The 23,404-nt window shown below is 46.4% G+C and overlaps 1 pseudogene across 1 annotated transcript in view; it reads left to right on the top strand.

The window, feature by feature from the left end:
- Window positions 1-13,056, top strand: part of LOC144170459 (nose resistant to fluoxetine protein 6-like) — a 72,619-nt pseudogene extending 59,563 nt beyond the window's left edge. The window contains exons 9-15 of the transcript XR_013322618.1: window positions 2,608-2,776; window positions 3,176-3,255; window positions 4,102-4,224; window positions 4,872-4,992; window positions 7,584-7,770; window positions 9,235-9,380; window positions 11,750-13,056. The product of XR_013322618.1 is annotated as a nose resistant to fluoxetine protein 6-like (transcript). The remainder of the gene's footprint in view (window positions 1-2,607; window positions 2,777-3,175; window positions 3,256-4,101; window positions 4,225-4,871; window positions 4,993-7,583; window positions 7,771-9,234; window positions 9,381-11,749) is intronic.
- The last annotated feature ends 10,348 nt before the right edge of the window (window positions 13,057-23,404 follow it).

Here is a 23,404-nt window from a genome sequence, read left to right as displayed (position 1 = left end):
TTTCTAAATACGACGTTTTCCACGGCGGAAATAGCAATGCGGGCCGTGGTGTGCTGTGTTTGGCAGCATATTTCGTGGCATCGCACGCAATGTAGTTAGATTTGAACAAAGAACGGCTCACGGACGCACGAAAAGTTGAAGCGACTTTGTTCGACATGTTCAACGGGAATAATGTAACCGGCCTTTACCTCTTGGACAAATACGTGACGCTTCTGTAATTTAGGGATAATTTTTCCTGTATTAAGTAATTTAATATTCAGCGAAACCAGGATTCAATACTACCAGAAACACCCATTCAGTTCAATCATACCGCGTTGTTCTGTGTCGTAATGCCCAGTAAAATTATCTGAAAGGAACGTACGGCAGTATGTGCAGATTATTCGAAGACGGGTCATTTTTAATGAACCAAAAAAGTAAAAAGAAACTGACACTAAACCGAAACAGCCAAATTCTGTATGTTAATGTAATTTCTTCAAGGAAGTGGGGTCTGCATAAATAAATGCGTCTCATTAAAATCCCCCCTGTTGATTAAAATAAACGTTTATTCTCTCTCTCTCTCTCTCTCTCTCTCTCTCTCTCTCTCTCTCTCTCTCTCTCTCTCTCTCTCTCTCTCTCTCTCTCTCTCTCTCTCTCTCTCTCTCTCTCTCTCTCTCTCTCTCTCTCATTTTTGTATGAATTAGAAAAGTTCCGAGTATATTGTAGCATACAGTACAGCTTTTGAAATAGCTATGCTGTTCATCGTTTCAGAGGGAACACGCAGAGAGCAAGAAGAACTGGACGACATAGCGGCTGCCTAAGCAACTACAGTCAAAAATCGATCTATCGAAACCACATCTTACGAATTTCCTGATCTAACGAACAATTCGGATTCCCCCGCGGATGCCTATACGGCTCAATGCTTTTATGAACTCGAACTAGAGAAATTCAAATTCACTGTGAAATTCAAATTCACTGTAATTCCCGATTTAACGAAGTATCTCGAGAAAGACACAATTGTACAATCAAAACTCCATCTAACGATACCTCATCTCACGAATTTCCCGATCTAACGAACAAATTCGGATTCCCCAGCAGGTGCCTATATAGCTCAATGTTTTTATGAACTCGAACTCACGAAATAGAGGGAAATAGACTTAACGTCATTCCTGATTTAACGAAGTATATCGAGAAATAGATAGTTGGAGAAATATCGAGTGTGTTTCTTCAGAACGCCACGAAGGTTATGGCGCCATGTCAGAAAAATAAAACGATGCATCCAGTTTCGCTTTTACGGAGATCTACGAGATAAACCTAGCAGTCCCGTGGCCGCAAATAATGGCTTCCGGCCAGCCCTCCTTCCACAGTCTTGAAGAGAATTGATGCCATCATCTATTACACTTTATCTTGAATTGCGACGAAGCAAAATAACCTCAACACCACCCGCACGAGCAATTTGAGGATGCCCGGTTTATGTGGTTCAAGGATACGATCGCCAAGAACGTTCATTTCAGCGGCGATGTGGTACAACAAAAATCTGTGTTTCGCGCGTCGGCTGGAATGCGACGACTTCAGGACAAACCTCGGCTGGGTTATTATTTTCACTGCGGACATTTAGCGCATTGCTTAATTATCGGCAGGCGAGCGCCGTGGCCGCCGCATTTACGATGTCATGGTAGATGCTGTGATGCCCTTTCCTATTAGCCATCGAATTTATGGAATCAGCTGGTTGTAATTTGACAGTCGCGATGTTACGAAGTTCTTGATTTAACGAAATAATTATTCGTTCCCAGTGACTTTGTTAGATCGGGTTTTAACTGTAAAAGGAGCAATTTCTAATGTGCTTCGTCAGAACGCCACAAAGAATATTGCGCCACGTAAAAAAAAGAAAAAAAAAACGAGACATATAGTTTTGTTTTTACAGAGTTCTACGAGATAAACTCAGCTGTCTCGCGGCCGCAAACCACGGTGTCCCTGCCAGCACGCTTTCCACAATCTTGAAGGGAAAGGACACCATCATCCATGCCACTTCGTCTGGAATTGCGTCCAAGAAAAAGAACCCCAAGACCACCCCGCACGAAAAATTGCAGGAAGCTCCGTTTACGTGGTTCAAGGGTATAAGAGCCAAGAACGATGAGCTCAGCGGGGAAGTGGTATAACAAAAAGTGGTGTATTGAGCGCGCCTGCTGCGGTGCGACGACTTCAGGGCGAGCCATGGCTGGCGTATTATTTTCACCGCGGAGTTCCAGTGCATTGCTAAATTATCGGCAGGCAAGCGCCGCGGCGGCCGCAATTACGGTATCATGGTAGCTGCTGGGATTCGCCTCCCTTTAGACATCGAATTTATGGAATCAGCTGCTTGTAAACTGACAGTCCTGATTTTACAAAGTTCTCGATTTAACGAAATAGTTCGTGGTTCCCGGTGACTTCGTTAGTTCGGGTTTTAACTTTAAAGTTGGCTTTTCCTCTTCATTTTTTTTTCTGTTTTTGCTGAAGTTCAGCAAGAGCATCCACCTGTGTCGTCCAGTTCTTTCTTCCTCCAGCCAGTAGGTATCGCGCTCCAATACGAATCCGCTCCAACCTGCCAAGTTTTCCGCTTTATCGGAGCTCCGTTGTCACTCGGCGTTTCAGGATTGTCCCGCCCCTGGGCTTCACCGTGGCTATCATCATTCTGCTACCGGTGTTTGGCCGGGGACCAGTATGGCACGAGATCGTGGACGTGCAGGCAAACAAGTGCGAGCAGAACTGGTGGCAGACGCTGCTGTTCTTCGCAAACTTCGTCACCACTTACGACTCCATAGTGAGTGGCCAATTCTCAACCTTCGAGTCGGCATCGGGTCACCGAACCAGTTGCTAACGAGAGTTTGAACAACGCCATTTGTCTTTGAAGTTAACTGAAGCTGTTCTAGTTATATGAATGGGTTGTTGAATTGTAGTTTTTTTTTTTTCTCCAATGGTCGCCAGCATGCCGCGTTTCACGCTAAATACTACTAATAATCACGTGTTGCTAGGTTACCCATCTAGTTTAAAAGGAAAAAGAAGGGCTGCCGCTGATATGATCCTCACGCCGGAAAATAAAAAAGAGAAAAGAGCATACTTTGAGAAGAAAAATAGTCCCCTATCTGTTGGAATGATACCTTTTCTGTTTTGTATCCCAGTTGTAGTCATTGTTGCACCGTTGTGCTGACATTTTCCGCAGTGTCTGGAGACGACCTGGTATCTGCAGTGTGACATGCAGTTCTACATTCTTGCCCTTGCGATCGTTCTGCCGATGTACAAGTAAGAAACGCTTCCGGATTAGGCTTTCACGCGTGCTTCTGCTTTCTCGTCTGCATGTTTTTCTATATACACCGGCGCCGTCCCGTACTGCAGTGATGAAGTAAGGCCCATGCAGGGCCCATTATACCCAAGGCCCATTATACCGCCAATTAGTATCGTATTTTGGAGAGACGTCATTCATTAGCCTTTAACTTTTTAATCCTGTAACTGAAGCATTCCGTTTTCCCATAGGCTCGGTACACCCTTAGAAAGGGTGTACCGAGCCAAGGAGGCTTGTTATGGTTACGTTTTATTGCCAGTGCCGGACCACGCACCGATATCGTATTCCCAGTATCCGCTTATTGTTGCATACGTTAGGCCGCACGCGATATCTTGTCCAAGAGCGAAGCAGTGTATGATGTCCGCAAATTGAATTGGATGTTCTATTGTTGATCGACATTGTTCTGGATGCCGTTTTACATTTATGGGAACTATACGGCGCACCATTATCAATGCCAGCTGATTTAACGCTGTTGCATTCGATTACTCGACTAACTACTTTTAGGCTGCTTCTTCAACGTCTGTTTTTGTCAGTGTATTCGGAGAAACTGTGTTCCCATTAAATGTTATGTAGTGCAGAAACCTCGCAAGGCATTTCTTGTGATAATGCTTTCTCTTGGCGTTTTTTAGTTATTTGGCTTGATTAATTACAAAGATGTTCTTACAAATTGCACATATCTACCACATTGCTATCCTAGTTTTAGAGGACGGTGAATGTGTGAAACTCATTAAATGGGAACGGGGCACTGTGTCCGAGTATGGGGAGAGATCCTTTTCAGCAAAGGGGTCCTCTTGTTTTTTCCACAGACATCCAGTCCTGGGCAGCCTAATCAACATCATGTTTCTAGTAGTCTCCTTCATTATATCTGCAGTCATCATAGTATATTACAATTTCCCGGCCATCATGATCTTCTTGCACCCCGACGTTGAGTGAGTACACCTACAAGCAGCATTCCAGCTACTCGAGCTCTCTTGTCTCCAAGATACAAAAAATGTTTCTGTGGTTAACTTAAAGGCCATGGTCGATTGGTTGACTTGATCATCAATCAGAAATATGTGAATAACTGAAACGACAAGGTATATGCATCGCACATATTGTTGTCGCAACTTCAGTAACTTGCCGGGTGAACCTCAGTTATTCAAAATTGGTATTGGCTGCCACAGAAATGATAAACAGCAATAGTGTTAAAATGTCCAATCGTCGTTCGCCTCAAGATTTTACAGTTATTAAGTTGTTATTACAGCACAGAAATAATTAACTACGCGTGATGCTGATAGACATTGCCTCTTTTAATATGGCATATTGAAAGAAATTAACGGGCAATCAACCCAATCTTGTACGAATTTCTCGGGGAGAATCAGTTTTGGGGCGATACACAAGGAAAAGAAATAAAATGGAATGCAAAGCTCAGTATTGGAAACAAACCTTGACTCCCATTTGTTCCAAATAACGCCCTCGTATCATGGCGATCTTTTGCGGTCCGTATGTCGGTCAATGCCTCTTCTGTCGCCTTCCTCGACAAAACGTGCGTAATTGTTCCCGTAGAAGAACGTGCGCTCCCCTCTATTCATTGCAGCCTCATCAAGAAGGAAGCCTTTTACATTCACTGGAGGCCGTACACCCATTACGGACCGTACGCTGTCGGACTCTTCCTTGGCCTGCTTTTCTACCGAAAGCAGAAGATTCGCTTCAGCAAGGTATGCGTGCCATAGGCTGGGGCGGCGCAGGACGTTTGTTTTCTTGGCTCATTCAGGCTGCACAAAGTCTATGGCTAGCTTCTTATATGAAGTGCGTACTTCCTCGTTCGCCTATGTCTACCTTCGACTGGAGCCAGTCATGTGGAACATTGGGAGCACAGCGCCAAACCCTTTCTGACGCCCGTTCGCTGGCGCAACATAACGACGGCACACAAAGCTAATTCCACGCGCCATAAGGGGTGCATGGAGTACGACTGAAACGCAACATCAAAAATGTGGCGAAAATGTTTGTTGCGTTAGTACTGTGTTGACCGAATGGTAAGGGTTTTGCGACATGGGTGTACGAACGGTATGTGAGGGTAGTCTACGAGCTGCTAGTTTAGGACCTGATATATTTACAGCGTTTATGCTTTCTGCGTGCGCTGAGACATGCGGCTGGCCTATCTGTTCGCAGGAATCTATACAACAACTGATATTGTGTTGCTTTTCAGTTGACTTGCCAAGGTGTGTGCAATCCTTAATTGAACACGTTTGTAGCTAAGCACGAGCAGCGGAAACACTGATTCCGATCGGGGCTTTAAACCTCCGGAAACTGGAGCACCGGAGCAGAAGGCCCTGAATACGTGCATCAGCTAGCTGCACATTTACAATGGGCGTTAAACTCAATAAAAACTGCTGTTTTTGTTTTCCACACCATAAACTCTCCAGCCGCCGCGCCGTGGAATCGAACCTGTTATACCTCGTTCTCAGCAGCGAAATTACTTGTCCAGTGAGCGGCCATGGTGGGTAAAACGAACGAATAGTGATTACCCCTATACATAACCAAAATTTGCCAGAGGTGGCTTCTATTGTGCTACCAATTTGACGTGGTTGATAATTTTGCTTACGTTGTTTTTTCGAGGTACACAAAGACAACACGTGAGTAAGGAACACCTTTCCTTTGAGTCTTGCCTTCCTGCGCAGCTGTCAAAAGTTCAATGTGTGCCAACTTTTTCGGCTGTCGGTGTAGCTGTAGGTGCCCGTATCTGATTTATATTTCGCGCATTATGAGAGCGACGTCTTAGCATTTATTCGGTGGTCTTCAAGCGCCTCAGTAAAGAGGTTTATCATGTCGGATCTTCTCCAGCGCTGGTCTTTACGATGCAGACGTACTGCTGCACTACGATTAGTCTCGAAAAATTTACCATAGAAAAAACACACAGTTTTTGTCGTATATCAAATTTGTGCGGCTTTAAGCCACCAAAAATCTATCTCCATCGGTCAGGTAACGAGGAAATACTACATTTATACTTTTTAGGCGCTTCAGAAACCAGCAAGTTCACATAAAACATAAGTACATTGGACTTCGAGGACAGGGGAACGAAGTGACGCTTGTATATTGTAAAGTAATTGCTTTTGAAAATTCTAGATGGGAACTTTTGAAAAAAAGAGGACGCATATGAATGGGTTCATTGATTTTCATGGGCATGGGCATTTTATTATCCCATCAATAAAGTATTTCTACGCGTGATCTGCCCTCTTGCAGTGCGCATGACAATTTCAAGTGGTTGAGCATAAGCTTGGAGCCAAGGGGCGAGAAAAAATGCTGATTCCCAAAAGGAGTTGCAAGGACCAGCCAGCTCAGATCCACTTTCCAATGGAAAGCCTCCTCGGCGTCTCGCTGAAATCTTGCTTGACGATTAGCTCGCTGAAATGTAGGCGGCTATCACAGGACAATTCTCTGAAATGGGTGTGGAAACACACAAGGGTGTTATGTATATTGGCGAAACTATCTGTGTCGCGTCGTGGATGTCGTCTGGATGTAGATGTGCATAGTTCTCTTGGTTTTTTTTTTAAAACTATATTCCACTGCTGTAAAGAAACATGTATATATATATATATATATATATATATATATATATATATATATATATATATATATATATATATATATATATATATATATATATATATTTTTATATATATATATACATATATATATATATATTTATATATATATGGGTGTGCTTGTGTACTACACAGAGCAAGTAGTTACTGAGTGCGCATCTTTCATTCGCTGCTGTATCAATGTACTTAATCTAACCCCTTGTGGTTCCTTAAGGCAAGTATTGTACCTTTTGTATACTCCAATGCCTGGAGTAGCCAGCTCCTGTTTGGGTTGGAGCTAAACTCTCCAATAAATAATTATTTCTCTCTCACCACTTGCAAAGCGCCTTCCCTGGCCGACACACTCAGACATCAGGGAATGCACACCGCCGATGGGCGCCGCATTCCTCAGCTGACAGGGAGTTGACTTTCGCGCATACGAACAGTATAGACTATCAAGTTTATAACAAAGAAGAGAAACAACGCATTTCCTGTTAGCAGCACATCCTTTTACCGTTATAAACGAGGTGCTTGTGAATCCCGCTACATACGACAGTTTTTTTTTTCGCCTCCCAATTTTTGCAGCCATAAATTTCGGATCATCATGCTCATCGTCATTTCAGCTTTGGCTGTCGAGTGTTGTTTTTTATATAACTATACAGGAGAATTTGGCGAGGGCGTTTCCGTTTGAGAGCCACCTGCGAGTGTCTCACAACGCCTTCCAGGCGCTGGCCATTCTCGGCTGGGCGGCGGCCATCACACTTCAACTGGCCATGATCTACGGAATCCGCGACTGGCACGAGCACTACGAGACGGTGGGAATCGCGGGTTACGTGTTCGCCGTCACCCATCGGACAGCCTGGGCAGCCACCGTCGCCTACATTCTGTTCGCCACACATTTCGGCCTCGGGGGTGCGTACGCAACAGTGTAGTAGAGCTTTTGCATCTCTTAACAGTGTGTGTGTGTGTGTGTGCGTGCGCATGCATGTATGTATGTATGTATGTATGTATGTATGTATGTATGTATGTATGTATGTATGTATGTATGTATGTATGTATGTATGTATGTATGTATGTATGTATGTATGCATGTATGTATGTATATGTATATATATATATATGTGTGTGTGTGTGTGTGTGTGTGTGTCATTTTCAAAAAAAAATTTTGTTTAATTCCACCGAATGTGCACCTAAACTATGAGGCGCGCCGTAATGAAGGGCACCGGATTAACACTTGCCACCGGAGACCTTTAACGTGCGCCGACATCTCGGCCCAGGGGAGTTATCGCTTCCTGCCTCCATCTAAAAAGCGGCTACGGCGGCCTGTATCGAACTCGCATCCTCGGTCTCAGAGGCGCAACGCCCTAGCCACTGAGCCACCGCGGCAGGTAGCTGAACACTTCAAATTCAGCGTTGTGGGGCGTGAAAATAATGGCTGTGACCAAAGTTTCTCCGATAACTCCTGGAACGAGAGAGAATTCGTGGTATTTCAATGACGTGCCTAAAAATATAAGCACTGCGCGGAATCGCAGCTGTACGCACCCAACGCCGTCTGCGCGGGGGTGATCCAGCGCGACCATATCCAATGCGAGAGCTTGCTGAACCGTGAGAGACATGAATGATGCGCTCCGTAAGCGACTCCTTTGAATTTTGCCCGTACTCTTTTGAGCGCGAAAAATCTCCATTAATAAAAGACACACTTTTTTGGAAACTGCCATATTTGGTGTTCTATTTCTTTGGCGCTCTACAACTTTGCAGTTGATAATTGACATGTAAATTCACGCATTAAATGGTAATTATTTTACATCAAGGCGTCAGTTTCTCAAAGAGGAAGAAAACTGGTGTTCCTATATCGTGGTGTTAAGGTTTTCTCAGTGTGGCTTTTCTGTATAGCTGGTGCATACCTCTGAAACTTTAAAAGCTTTTTACAGCGCGTTGAAGAGAATATAGTCTGATTCGTGTTTTCTTTTTGCAATTTTTAAATGCATTTTTTTTCGTACTCGACCAACAGCACTCTCCTAACGCTAGAAAACCCCAAACCCCCGTGGACCTGCTTCCCCAGTAGGCGCCTGAATGACCAAGTATTGCAATTTGACAACTTAAATAGGTCAATGACAATGCTTGGCTTGAGATTTGACTACGTAAATGATGTGCGCGGCGTGAAACTTATTGCGAATGTCACAGCGCAGACGTCATTTCACGAGTCAAATCAAGAGTTGGCCCTTGTTATGAACTGGCTTGCTTTGCCCCTTTGGTCGCAATTATTGGTTGTTTAAGTGCGTTGTGGGGGAAGTGGGCCCACTGTATATTTTAGAATATTGTCTTATTAGAGTATTTCTCAGCTCTTATCAGCCTGGGCGCGCATTGTGCACGCAGGATGGATCGGCCAATTTCTTCAATGGAAGGCGCTGATTCCGCTCAGTAGGCTGACCTTCATGACCTACCTCCTGCATCCGGTGGTCATGTGGTACAAGCAGGGCCAGCTCAGGGAGCGCTTCTACCTCCGGCACTTTCCAGAAATGGCAAGTACAGCTGATCATTCTTCCAAAGGGCCACATGCTACTGTATTTTAAGGAAGAGTAGCTCATGCTAAACCTAATGCCAATGAAGCAGACGGCCAGGGGTCGCGAGAAAAAGAAATAACAACAAAATCAGCTTGACGACCACAAAATAAATTCAATGCGTAAATTTTGTTTGGAAATTATGCGTTTCTATATTAATTCTATCGCTATAGGGGGCGTGTATGAGTGACCTTTTCTACTATACTCTTTGCTGCCAAGTGGTCCCATCTATCATCGAGAACAAATAAAGCTTCGCTAATTTTATTTTCGCTGAGCACTTCGCCGAGCGACCTTTATAGTCCATAGTGATCGTCAGTTATCGTATAAAAGTCCGTTTATAGAACGTGGGGCCGGTAATTACCATATACTTTATGCTCATGGCGATAAAAACAGTCAAATATGTATACAAAACTAGATTAGGAAATATGCGCCAATGCACTCTTGTCTGCATAATCATCAGCACCAGCAGCATCCTACCTGTCTATGTCCACTGGAGGACGAAGGCCTCTCCCACAAACCACTTCTCTCCTGCGCTGCCCGAGTTCTTTTATTTTTTTTTTTTTTGCCCCCGAGCTTTCTTATTTCGTCCCTCCATCGAGTTAATGGTCGCGCCTACTTCTAATCCTGTCTCACGATAGCCACTCAGTCACCCCGGCTGTCCAACGGATGTTATTGAGCTGGGAATGAATTATTAAGCTATTTGACATCACCATTCTTATGAGCCAGCATTATGCTATCATTTTTTTTGTGCTAGGGGTACTATGAAGTCCGGAAAATTTTTTAAAATAAGTTTGCAAGGTTTTCAGCACAATGTCTCCTCCGCCCTTTGGGTGATCTATAGTTTTCCGTCTATTCCTGCAGGTTTCTCTTTTATCCCCTAAGCACCCTTTCCTGCGCCTCTTTAGTTCTAATGGTACACGGAGAGCCAAATTTCAAGTTTCCGCACTGTTTCCTATCTTGTCGTTGCTAGCGTACAGCTCAATATAAAAACGTACCGCTACTTTTATTTTTTCAATGAAAAAGCATCAATGGTCTATGAAGCGAGAAGGTCGGCATCGGATTCGGAAGCCGGCAAACGGCGCCTATCCCACAGTCTGGGAAACGTTCCGCAGCAAGAGGCATTATACAGCGCGAGCTTAAACTCGGCAAACGTTTGCTGTCCACGCCGGTACATTGCAAATGACCTAATCGAGCGAAAGAACGCATCCGAGCTATCGAACAAGCAGGCAGCGAAATTCGCCAGCGTCATTACATGGCGGTAGGACCAGCAGCGGCGCAACGCGTATACGAGACACATCGAAGCCATTCGAAAGCGTTAAGACGGACGCGGATCGCGAAACAATGCGTCTCAAGAGACACGAAGCCTTTCTTTCGACCAAGAGAGCCGGGCGCAAAGCGCCTCCGGCGTTCAATCAGACATTAATACTTTCGCATCAGCAACCTATAACAGGTGCTTAAGTGTAATATGAGTTTCTACTATCTCGTCCAGGTTTTGCGTAACGTTACCTCTTTCGACTCTCAGCGTAAAGGAGGAGAATGAAGGACGGAAGGGCGGGGTAGTTAATCAGGTGTAGAAACCGGTGTTAACTGCAGGTAAAGAGCCCGAATACGGTAGTTTCTATTTGGCGTCAGACATCGCGACTGTGTATGCACGTCCGAAGTGCAAAAAGCACTTACATGCTTCCAAAGATGCATTCAGTACTTATTTCTACCCCCTTTTTGTTATGGTTAGGGGGAATGTGATAACGGTAAAATAAAATAGTTCGGATCCCCCGTCGGTCGACGCAGGCCCCTGAATATAGAAAACAGATGTTTGGAATAATAACGGCAGCTTACCGTGTTTCTATACATATATACATTCATGTCGTATTTCGTGCAAGCATTTACTTTCATGTTGTCATGGTGTCTTGCTTATCAACATTTTGTGTCGCTTCACTTCGTACACAGTGCGCAATCAAGGAGAGGTGGGCCGCCCACTCAAAGCCGACAGATTTTATCGACAAATATTCACTCAGTGGCCGATTTCCAGGGGGAACGCCAAAGTGATTTTTACCAGCAATGCTTGCCTGCTAGTTCTTTACTGCTGAAGAAGGGTATTGTTTCCTTCGGGCTCTATGATGCCCTGTCTGCAGGGCAGCCGGCTGTCGGCATCCTAATATTTCAAACCCCTTGGCGCAATCTATACTGACATTACTCCTTTTAGTCGGTCCCTTCAGAAACACCCTTGAGTAAGTTTAGTATTTTAATTAAGCGGCAGTGCGGAGGAAATTTGGGTGGTACAAGCCTCGCCTAATGCACTTACCCCCGCTTCCATGCGTGTATTCGCGCAGGCCAACAACGTCGTGTCTGACCTGGTCTTCTCGTACGCGGCGGCCTTCATCGGCACCATGCTGTTCGAGGTGCCCATGCTGAACCTGGAGAAGATCATACTGCGACCATTCTCCGGCGCTTCCAAGAAACAAGGCCGCTCTGGAAACGGCCTGTCCAACTCGGCCTACTCGCCCGAGTCAGCACCGGTCGATTTCGTCATTAACGGCCACCACTACCCCGACGACTACAAGCGGTCCACGGGAGGCGAACGAAACAGTTCGTCCAGGTTGTGAACTCAGTCGCGTGGAACTCGACCGCTGTGTGCGCGGCGCGAAACGCTCCAGAAAGTACTCGGCAGTGCCTCCAAGGCAGGGAAATGGCTCGCATACAGGGACGCTTGCTCCTGTTTGTATATTATCGCTCGCAAAGGCTGATGCTGTGCGACTGGCACTCTTTCGCCCTTTCACAACATTGCCCGTCGTGCACATTCGCTCTTCTACACTGGCAACCATCCGCGCGCTGCGACATCCGTCTCGCGGCTGGATGAAGGACCGTTCGTATTACCCTCTCACAATGTGCAGCGAGCGCATCGGCTATCCGCTGCGGAAGAAGTACAGGATGACGTGTTGCAATTGCCAAATGAGGTCATCTACTTGCACAGTTAAAGGTGCGCGCATCTTACGAGTATGACCCGAAAGAAACATGAACAGGTGCAACTGCACGCACCGTTACAGCGGTGACAGGGGGTAGAGCTAACGGGGGAAACGACCTCTACGGGAAGGCGGAAATCAGGGGTGGTCGTATGGCAACAGGTGCCGTTTGGAATTTCGGTTTGCTATTGAGGGTAACGATAAAAATAAAAGTGGTTAAGCAGAAAGGCGGACCTAGCGTCGACAGGTTTGGTTCCCGTGTTGTGTTTGCAACTCCCGTCTTTTTTGAAGCGGTTTAACCACAGCGTGCGACAACGTGTACTTTTCTACTGTAGTTACCTGGACCACGCGCTTTTAGGCATGCGTTTTTTTTTTTCTGAGAAAATGTGCTATAGCTTCCGCAATGTATCGGATTCTAATAGGCTTATGTTCGGTTTATTTTGCAAATTCAGTGGCATTCGTGTGTCGTTTTGTGCAATAGAAAGAGAGAGACAAAATACCTCATAGCCCACGAAATAGCAAGGGCCCCGCGAATCACGAACGGACGTGAACGGCTTGCCCGGCCGATTGAATGCATTGCTCTGTCCACCTCAGAGAAATTAAGAAAAGAAAATCAACATATCGCTGTTAGTGAAGGCAGCTTATCCCAGGACTTGCGTGCATCTCGTGTTGTTCTTTGACAGTTTCATCTTGTTTTGTAAATAAATTTCTATGTAAGTTGATCGTTTCGTTGACTGCTTCCTTGGGAACCCGCTGGATCCCTCCTGGGCATATGTATACAAGCCGCAAACTGTACCATTTTCTTTTGCTGGCGTTTTCAATGAGAGTGCTGTTAAGACCCAGCGGCGAAGGTTTCCTTGGTGCAGGGAAGCCCCATGGTTAGAGATGGGGAGAGTCGCAGCAAAGCAGAGATCCGGTCCTCTTACGGTGGGCGTCCCGGCGAGTTCGCACTCCCAGCTGGAGACCTGATGTTCTTAGGCAGCGCTTGAACCAGTCGCTTACGCCAGAGTGCTTCAACATAAAGACTCAGCTCACACAGTTCTAGTAACCTTGGCTTACACACTATGGTACAGGAACCGGTTTTACCACTCCACATTTTTTTTTTTTGCTAATAAAGAAGTTTATTCTCTCTCTCTCTCTCTTACATTGTTATACTAATTGCAGGCGCTGAACGTCTCAAAACAATAGTTTGCCTGTCTTTAGTGCGGCACTAGCACTCCGGAATAAGCAAAACTCCTAAGATTCTTCAAGTGCGAAAAGGTGTTAGTCGTCAATAACAATTTTTTTAATGTTCCCACGCCAGCGATCCCAGCCGGAGAAGCCACGAATAGGGGAAATTTCATGTCATACGTACAGACAGAGTTGGTTAGTAAAAATAAAAACACGAAGAACTCCGTCACTTTTCCTGCTATATCGGCAAAGAGTAGTCGGGGCTTTAAAACTTGGTAAAATAGTAAAAAAACCATCATGCGAAAATTTGCTTTTAAAATGTACGAGATACAGGCGGGCGCATATAACGGGGATGGTTGGTAAGTGAACAATTATTTTGCTCAAAGCAAAGTCACTTAATTTACGTAGCAATTATCTTTCTCTCGAAATTCCCGGGCAGCATATTACGTTCTCGAGATGCTGTGTATGTAGACACCTTAAGACAGCAAGAGAGAAGGCAATGTAAAGAGATAAAGCAATGCAAAAACATCACCATGTTTCGTAGGAATTTTGAATTCTGCATGACTTTCGCGGTATTGTTTTTTTTTTAATAAACAGCATCAACCGCAGCAAATTCCTCGCACTACATAACGATACCACTGCACAACTACTTCACTCAATATGCATTCCCCTAAAATAACACCGAAGGAAAAATGCAGCGGACCACACCTAATTCTTTCTTGTACGGAATTTCTTCGTTGGCACATAGTTTCTTCATCTAAACTGTTCACGGGTGAATCTAACTTCATCCTTCATCGATTAATAATCTAGGGCCCAGATTCATGTTAGCAAACCTAATCGCTCTTCAGCTTTTACAGGGAGCCTTTTTTTCGTTCTAACCAGCATGGTGTTTTCGTCAACTGCATTATCTCGTGACCACATATATTTTAAGAGATGGCATCCCCAGGGTTTTTGTTTTCACGAGCCCAGCCATTTTCAGCGAGTCAGCCCGAGCGTGCCGGAAAGAGCATACTTGCATGGGCGAGCCAGCTCAACCCGTCTGCTCTTGCTAGCAGACCCCTTGCCGGAGGGCCAACGTTCCAGCGTGCCAGCGTGCCAGCGTTCCGTGGTTCTGTAAAAGTTATCATGGTTCGCAGGGGGTCTCCCCAGAATATCGAGAAAGCTTGAATAGCTCTGAATAAATGGCACCGTAACTAACGGTCCCGGAACAAATGATTCCAGAACAGATGGTCCGAATGGCGAAGCACGAATAAAATGTTCCCGGGGTTAACGTCGGAAAGACGTTCCCGTAAAACAGTTTAACCTGCTACTTTTTAAGGTATAAAACTTACTGGAGGGCCAACTGTGTGCGCTAAGGGGAAAAAATTGTCCGCTAAACCAATCGGTCAATTTTAGTCGATTTTTGAGGGGGGAAAGAAAAACGTACGAAAACGAAGGACGGTCGAGAGGAACACGGACACAATGCTGTCAGCATCTCGACCGTCCTTCGTTTCCATTCGTTCCAGCTGAAGTTTTCCCGTGATCGGGAGCCAACTTGCCCAATCACAAGCAAGGAGTAGAAAGCCCACGCGGCTAACGAATGCGTGCTTTTGCAGGCTTACATCGACAATGTCGCATTACAAAAGCTGTACCAGACGTGTAGCGAGCTGGCGCGTTAGTGCGCCTTAATGTTTAACAAAGTGTTAAAGATGGAACAGCACGACGAAGAATTACACTGGACGAGCGGTAACTCTCAAGTAAATGTCTGTGAGGGAAAACCCCCGAAGGTTCTTTTTTGAAGGATTCAGGGGCGACTGAGACTTGTCACAGTGCCAAAAAATGGACGAGGGCACTTGGCAACGGCACAAAAACATGTATTCTCAACCCAACACACACACGGCAAGCAACTACAACTCGAAGTTCCGCCAAATATACATAACACAGGAAAGTATTAGTTCTAAAAAAACACCAACGAAAATTTCACCATTTTCCCGGGGGGGGGAACCCTGAGGAGGATGCGAAGCAGCAGTGGGGGTTGGTTGGTGTGTAAGTAGAGTTGAAGTAAGTAGTGTGAGTAGAGTTGGTGTGTGGTGTTAGAGTTATAAGGAGACGCGTGGGTAGGGTGAGGAGGAGAATGGAGGAGAAACGCGCATGCGCAGTGGAGGTGTGGACGGCGCAACAAGGGAGGGAACATGCTCGACCATAAGCATCCTACGGGAGGATGGTGTAATTTTATTGGAGGGGGGGGGGGTGTTAGAGTGGAGACGCATTAAAGAGAGAGAGAGAGAGCGAGAGAGAGAGAGAGAGAGAGAGAGAGAGAGAGAGAGAGAGAGAGCGAGAGAGAGAGAGAGAGAGAGAGAGAGAGAGAGAGAGAGAGAGAGAGAGAGAGAGAGAGAGAGAGAGAGAGAGAGAGAGAGAGAGAGAGAGAGAGAGAGAGAGAGAGAGAGAGAGAGAGAGAGAGAGAGAAGTACGTGGTATGAGTTTGTCTTTATTTAGGCATTATCATTATCATGTTCAACTTAGGTGACGTCGAGCTGTGGTTGGCGTCCCGCTTTGATTATGACCGCCTTATGGTCTGTGAAATGTAAAGTCAAGGGCTGTTGTAGTGGATGAACCCTAAATTTGCTGAAGATGAGGTCGATGCATGTTCCCCGGATGGTTGTGGACTGCTTGTAATCACGGCCCGCCGAGACTCGCCGACGCACGCCACCGCCGCCGCGGATGAAACGTCGAAGGCGCGTGAAGCGTGCTCGTCTCATGCCGCCCCAGGAAGACACCGGCAACACTGTCGCTCCAGGAGCCATTAAAGGGTAAGACACCACAGGGCGTTCAGCAAGCCGAGCATGCGCAGTGGGGGTGTGGACGGCGCAACAACAACAAGGGAGGGACATAGCCCCGACCATGACATGCTTCACATCTAAAAGCTCCCACCAAATGTTCGGGACGATGAAGCGTTGTCCGTATAGGGCGTTGTGGGTTCTGGTGGCGATGCGAGGCGAGGCGTCGCGGGGCTACATTGAAGTCGTCGCACGTGCCGCAACGTCGACGAGAAAGACGCACTGTTGTCCTAGCACACAACGGTCTGCTCGGCCCCCACTCATGATCGGGCACACTGTAGCAGCGGGCAGGAGGCACCGTGCACTGCCGGTCGCCGACGGGCAGCAGGCGGCGGGTCGTCCAAGGGCGGAGCACGCCAACGTTGCGTGCCTCCACGATTAAGGAGTCGCGCCTTGGCCCCAAGATGCCGAGACGCCTGGTAGACCCTTCTCGAGCTCGGGTCCTCAAAACCCGACGAGCTTCGAGTCTTCCACCTGGACGTCGCGCTCCTCGACCTGCTACGTCCACTCCTCCCGGCGTTCTTCTCTGTTCTCCCTTGTTCTCGCCTGGCCTACCTAGCACCTCGGTTGTGGCCACTTGACATTGACCCACGTCAGCCCCTCGTGTGGCTTGCCACTTCGCGCCACCACATTAAGGGCAATCCCCGCACAAGTACTGCGTGGGTACGTTCCCGCGCGGTTGTCGTCGTTGTCGTGGTCACAACGGGAACCTCACCTCACAATGTCTTAACTAAAAAAACACTGTAATAGAGTGCGTGCCATTTCCTTTTTTAGGAATAGACTAATCCATAGCTTCTGAATGTGACCGAGAATTATACCAAAAAACTTCGGCAGCGGCAAACTCTTCAACACCCTTGAATGCTATTCGATTTTAGCTGCTTCTTGTTAACTTGAGTTATGTGGCAGGGGAAGTTTGTAATGTGTGTACGTGTCAAATAAATCAAGCCATTCAACTGATGTCAAACAAGTCAAATGGCACAAGTCAAGGAATAAAAGCAGAAGAAAAAAAAGCAACTGGAGGGAAAATTTCAACCTCCCCAAAACCATATTTCAGTGTAATCAAACTATAAAGAATGTAAGATACAAAACATGACCGCTGAAATATGGGCGGCCACCAAAAATCAGCGAGTTTGAAACCGAAAGTGACAAAAAAAAATCAGTACCATTCCACTTTGTAAAGGTGGATGACCAGCGGAGCTATGCTGTCCGTGACGCCACTATCCAAAGCGACAACCTTGGTTGTTTGCAGTTTTATATGCTTATTTTTATTTTCTTTGTACATCGGCTTGGCTATAGCGCCATCTACAGGCGACACACCACTGGTAAGCGAAAAGAGTGCGCTGTAGCTGTGAAGCGCGCCCCGACTACGCAATGGTTGTGAGCGGAAATAGAGAGTTTTAGTATAGCGTTTTAGCTGTAGCGTTAACGTTTTGCGGGCCGCAATCGCGAACGGATAGCGCCTCGTTATGCTATGGTTAGCGTGCCCGCTAACGCTATGGGCGCGCTAAAGTGGTGCTTTCCGCTATACTAAAACTCCCTAATGGTGCGCTGCCGGGGTGAGGGGCGCTTGCGACAACGCACAAGCGTGTGTGGCGATGGTGTGCAGTAGTTGTTACGCGAGCGCTAAAGACACACATGTGGTGAGTGGATAGGGTACGCCGTAGCCCAGGCCGTGGCCGTTGCTACATTTCGCTGTATCATAGTCCTTCAATGCTTTACTGGTCACGAAACTGCTCCGTAACTCAATGGGAGAGCTTCGTATGCTGCGTTTGGCCGCCGCGCGGTGGCGCCACCCTCTCACTGAGGTCACTCCTCGGGCGGTGTTGCGCTGGCTCGAACGGCGGAGCCGCGGCGAGTTGTGTTTGTTTTGTGCGGGAAAAAAAAAATGTAACGTGCATCTCGCGCTCTTGTGATGCGACTTAAGTAGTGAAACGACGATGCCTAACACGTGTTGCGTCCCGGGATGTCGTTCCTTGTACAACGATACCACAGAAAATGTTTCCTTGTTCTGTTGACCGAGAAATGGAGGCGCGCCATTCCAAGGCAAGAAACGGGAGATTTCAGCTTCGATTATAAGTGTGGGACAGTGCGTGGAAATGCACTGTGTGTGAGAATGGAAAAAGCAATGTACCCTTTTGAGAGCATCGTGGACCTAGAATTGTACAAGGCTAACTTAAAGCCGGATTTTTGTCATATCAGTCAGGTTGTAGCGGTGCTTCATTACCTGTTTGCAAACTTGTATTACCTTGAGCTCAGGCTCGCGTGTAAAAAGCTTTGGGACGTCCTTGTGATTTTACTTTTCATATTTCCGCGAATTATCCCTTAGGGTTCGTCTTGTTTGTTTTGTAACCGCGCGTGGCCGATTCCGGTTTCTTATCTGGCGTTTCAACCGGAGCGCCCGTTTGCTCTTTTTGTCATACGTCCCGTCGGGCAATATTGTTTGATACGAAAAGGGTGCCACCTTGTCGCCAACTTGATTTTTTGTTTCTTCGACAATGTTCTCGGTCCCATTTCCATGGACCGGAAATTAATAACGTTCCGAGAGTAATGCATGCATAGCAAACGCCGCGCAACTCACTTTATTGACGTTCATCTGTGCACGTCACACTGCGGACTGCTTCTTCGACGTTTGTGTTTCATTCTAGTCTTCTGTAGAACAGGAGCTCGCTAGCTCGCTGCGTTCAGAAAAGCTTTGCGTCGTTCTTGGCTACGTGGCAATATTCTGTTTCCTCCGTGTGCTCCACATCGCAGCGCGAAAAAATAATTTTTTGTACGCTGGACCACGCTCTTTTGTCTCCCTTCGTAACATTGAATTTTTGTTGCGTGTGATAAAATCAGTTTTATTGTTTTTTTTTTCGCTTCCTGTTTTTGCAAGGATTGTAAAGCGTGGAAGCGGAAAGACACATGGTGCAACATATATCTCTTCGTGTTTTGATCCTTCGCGTTTCTGGATCGTTTTTAGATGTTCTCAAGTATGTACCCACTCATTGAAACGACGATACTATTGGGCTATTTCTTTTAGTGTTCTCTGCATTCCAGGGCAATCAACGGATTCATTAAGCGTAGTCTGAACGACGCGTATTTGGTTTCTTTCAGTTTTTTTTTATTGTATTATCGATAGGCCCGCATTAGTCTGTGACTACGCAGCTACCGTATGTGTGGTATTTACAACTTAACTTTAAGGAAAGAAGAAATAGAGATTTAAAAATCCGAAAACACGACGGCGCAGCGCTTGTGCCAGAGCACGCAGAAGCCGTTGCCGTTCGCGGCCGAAGTCTACGATAATTTACTACGAAAAATAAAACCCCATTGAAGGCAGGTGATGACTGGACCATTCATCGCTAACTACTACGAAAAAAAAAACACTTAATCAGCGCGCAGACACCAAAAGCAGCGAGCGTTTGCACGCCTAGAGCAGGCCAATACGCCGCGAAAGCGGCGGCTGGATGACCTTCGTGCGGCGGTGGCGCCTGTAGTGGCGCGCTCGGTCCCTATATGAAACGAGCGCCGAAGTTTCGTGACCACTCTGGCTGTATCGACGCTACAATGTTTTCTGGTCTACGCGCTCGGTCTAGCACGCTACGCCCTCCTATAGAAACTAGCGTATAACGCATGGTGTAACAGTTCCGCTGTAAAAATCGCGGTCATTACGACCAGGCGGAAGTGACGTAATTAAAGCCGGAAAGCGAACCTGGGCGGCGGACGAGGTACAGTATGATGGGGCTTTAGCCCGGCGCCTGCTCGGGTAAAAACGAGCGGCCGCTGGACCGCACTGGCAGGAATGTAACGTTTGCTTCATGTCTGGCTGCGCGATCCGTCGACAAGTGCAGCGTTGTCTGCTACGGTGCTGGTTGAAATGCGTGTATTATAGAGACATTGCACGTTACTACCAGTCATGAACCAGTTGCAGAAGGGTGTGCTGAAGGGCCAATTGGTACATTGTACTACGAAGAACCAGTTGCTTTGGCAAATGAACTGCAAGTTATAAATAAGTTTATCAAAAACGGTGAAATTTCGCTGCGGGTGGCCTTTAATTGATACGCACCATGGCAAAAACACTGATCGAAGCATTTTTTAATGCCCGACACGTGCCGCCGGGTCATTCTTTATTTTTAACTACAGCTCTTTACTTGACAATCAGCGCTCATCCTGTGCAATTATTTCCCGTGCTATCAGCTATCTCCCGGCTGTGTTAAAAATGAGGTGTACAAGATGTCACCACCACAAAAGGCGCTGGTGAATCGCTGCTGTGCGTCAAAGTCGACGAATTGCGGTCTGCGTAATTAGAAGCCGCTTATCATCCCACCCCTCACTCACAAAAAGAACACTGCGGGAGGGGCAGCATGCGCCCTCTTGAGGGACAACGACCGGCATTAGCGTGAGGGGCAGAAGCGACAGCGTGATCCGGCGTCTCATGAAAGACGGTGGACGTGTAGATGAATGGGTACACTGACGCCAAGAATCAGCCGGGTCCTTCCATGTGGCCTTTCATTTTAAGGTAAGATGGATTTCGATAGATCCCCACACCATTCGGGTCAAACCTTATTTCTCTTCAAAAATATTCCTCTGGCCAAATATCTACTGCCACAAAAAATGCTGTCAGAAATAAAGGGAAATTTCCCTAAGGGCAAAACCCTTAGCAGTAACTTTAAATCCAAACGAAAGATGGGATCGCAGTAAATTATATGTCGTCCCTTATGTTATTATGAGTCTCTTTAAATGTACTGTTTACGTGAGCGCGGAAAACCGGGAAAGTTGGTATACGTTTATGGTAACTATATAGTCACCAGGAAAGCATACTAACTCAATTTCCCTCTAAATACCACGAGCAGTGCAGGCACGCAATTTATATATCTCGGAGACTGCGCGAGAGAAATACGCAAATGCTGCGCAATTTCTCTCGCCCTGTTTCCGAAACAGACTGCGCATCTAGACGGCGCGTCACGGAGTCTCAGTCATGTAAAACGTAAAAATTGGTGCGCTCAGTAATCAGTGGCCTAGGAATATGAGTATATGGTGGTTTTTTGCGCTACAAATTTCAATTGCTAGTTAACGTCATATCTGTGTCCCCCATTTCACTGTGCCTTGAGTTTTCTGAGGCGCTGCAGGCACCATGTATTGTTTACATAGGTGATAGCTTGGGCGAACTAACATTATTGCAAGTGAGTTTCGCCAGAGCGCTTGTAGATTATTCAAAAATTCCGAAAGACGTTGAGGAAATTACTGGATGCGCTACCACAGGCCTAGAAAAAATGTCCCACTGACGTTAGTCCTAAATTACAAATTGAAGCGGCTCTGTCGTCGCATGACCACGGTGATCAATTGTGACGATCCCTCGGCCGGGTTCATACCCGTGTTTTTTACAGCATCACAACGCCTTAGCCACTCAGCCACCGCGGTTGGTCAAATCATGGCCTCCGCGATCAGCTGCCGGCGTCAAATGATCCACTTCGGTTAGAAATTCGGTCTTTATTGTGAGTTACTGCTATGGGTTATGCTTTCAGCGAAAGTTTACCTTTCCTAAGAGCTTATTTCTGCCTGTAGTTTCTTATGGGGTCGGAAACATTCCATCAATAGCAAATTTTCGGAAGCGAACCAGGTTTAACGCGATTTTTACAAATACACTTATGCCGGTCTCGTACAGCTTCTGTAAAAATGCAGGTCAATATAACCACGCAAAAAGATACCTTAATTAAAAGCACGAACCTTCGTTTTCCCCCAAAATGTATTAAAATGAACTGATTACCTTATGGGCAGTTTTTCCCACTGTAGACACAGCGCCACCACTTTAATCTTCATTTAATGGGGGAAAGGAGCACGGTGAACGTTTTTCCCGCGTTAAACCCAAACCGGTTCAGGAACCATTTTTTACACCTATGTCAGTCCCTATCGCTGAAATCTTTGTTTCCTGCGTCGATTATAAAGCAGCACCTTGAGCATTTTTTTCCCTCGTTACCCCCGACCATTTGCTCCGGAACCACCTTTTCCTACTTTGCTGTTGGGACCATTTGTTCCGGAACCATTTTTCTACACCACTGTGAGGTGTCCCTATTGCAAAAAGATTTGTGTTTCCTGAGGCAATGAAAGCTCTGCACGTGTTTGGCGTGTCTATGAAAAAGTGTTAACAAGTGCCCAAAGGTTTTTTTTTTATATATATATATTGCTCCAGGTTTGCGATCGTGCACTCGCTTCTCGTTTTTTCGCGCCGGCATCTGTTGAGCGCTATTTACCTCTTAATACTGTTTACATGAGTTAAAGACTGCTAAACCTTGATTGCAAGTGTGCTCCACGTGTACAGACATGAAGAAAATGGGCTCCATCCCGCCCTGCGAAAGTGGATGTGTTCAGCGCAGCTGTTGTGAACCACTACTCATGCTGATGAGGGAGGGTGTGGAATGTTCCTCGTGTTTCGGCAATCCTGCCGCCTGAACTCGGCTTTTCTGGCGGCAGATGCTGGGTCCTGACGCATGCCCTCGGCGTCTTGGGCGAGAACTGCTGAATCCTGCCTAGCCTGAAGCATGCGCTAGCCCTCGAGTGACGTCAACACCCTCCCCTTTCGAGAGCAGCTGCAAACCTAATCTTTACCAGAACTAATGGGGGGAAGGGGGGGAATGGTCCCCACTGTTCACCGGCGCCTTATCATCCGTAGTGCGGTTTCCATGCTTGCTTTGGGGTTTTTTCATTACACGAATACTGAGCTCTATGCGATACGCCTGAATAGCCTGACGCATGCGCTGGGCGTCTTGGGCGAGAACTGCTGGTACCCGTCTGGGTTTTTTGTTTACGACACGAAATTTTCCGACCAATGAGAGGCTAACAGCTTCGCTGTAAAAACCACCCAAACATAGCTAAAGACATGAGAGGTATTTGGACAGGCTCTTGCCGTTCTAGAGCAAATATCCACCTCATGTTATTCTTATATTACAAATTGAAGCAGTTCAGTCGCACAACGACAAAAATAAAGCGTCGTCCGCAACGTTTGTAGAGATTGCGCGTGACCGACAAGCTCACTCTCGCGCACTCCAGTCAGTTACTTTAG

Source organism: Haemaphysalis longicornis, unplaced genomic scaffold (assembly GCF_048455015.1).
Source record: "Haemaphysalis longicornis isolate Haplotype H1 unplaced genomic scaffold, Haemaphysalis longicornis Haplotype H1 scaffold_1, whole genome shotgun sequence".
NCBI classification, from domain to species: Eukaryota; Metazoa; Arthropoda; class Arachnida; order Ixodida; family Ixodidae; genus Haemaphysalis; species Haemaphysalis longicornis.
Note: the sequence above shows the minus strand (reverse complement) of the source record. Positions and strands in the feature narration are given on the sequence as shown.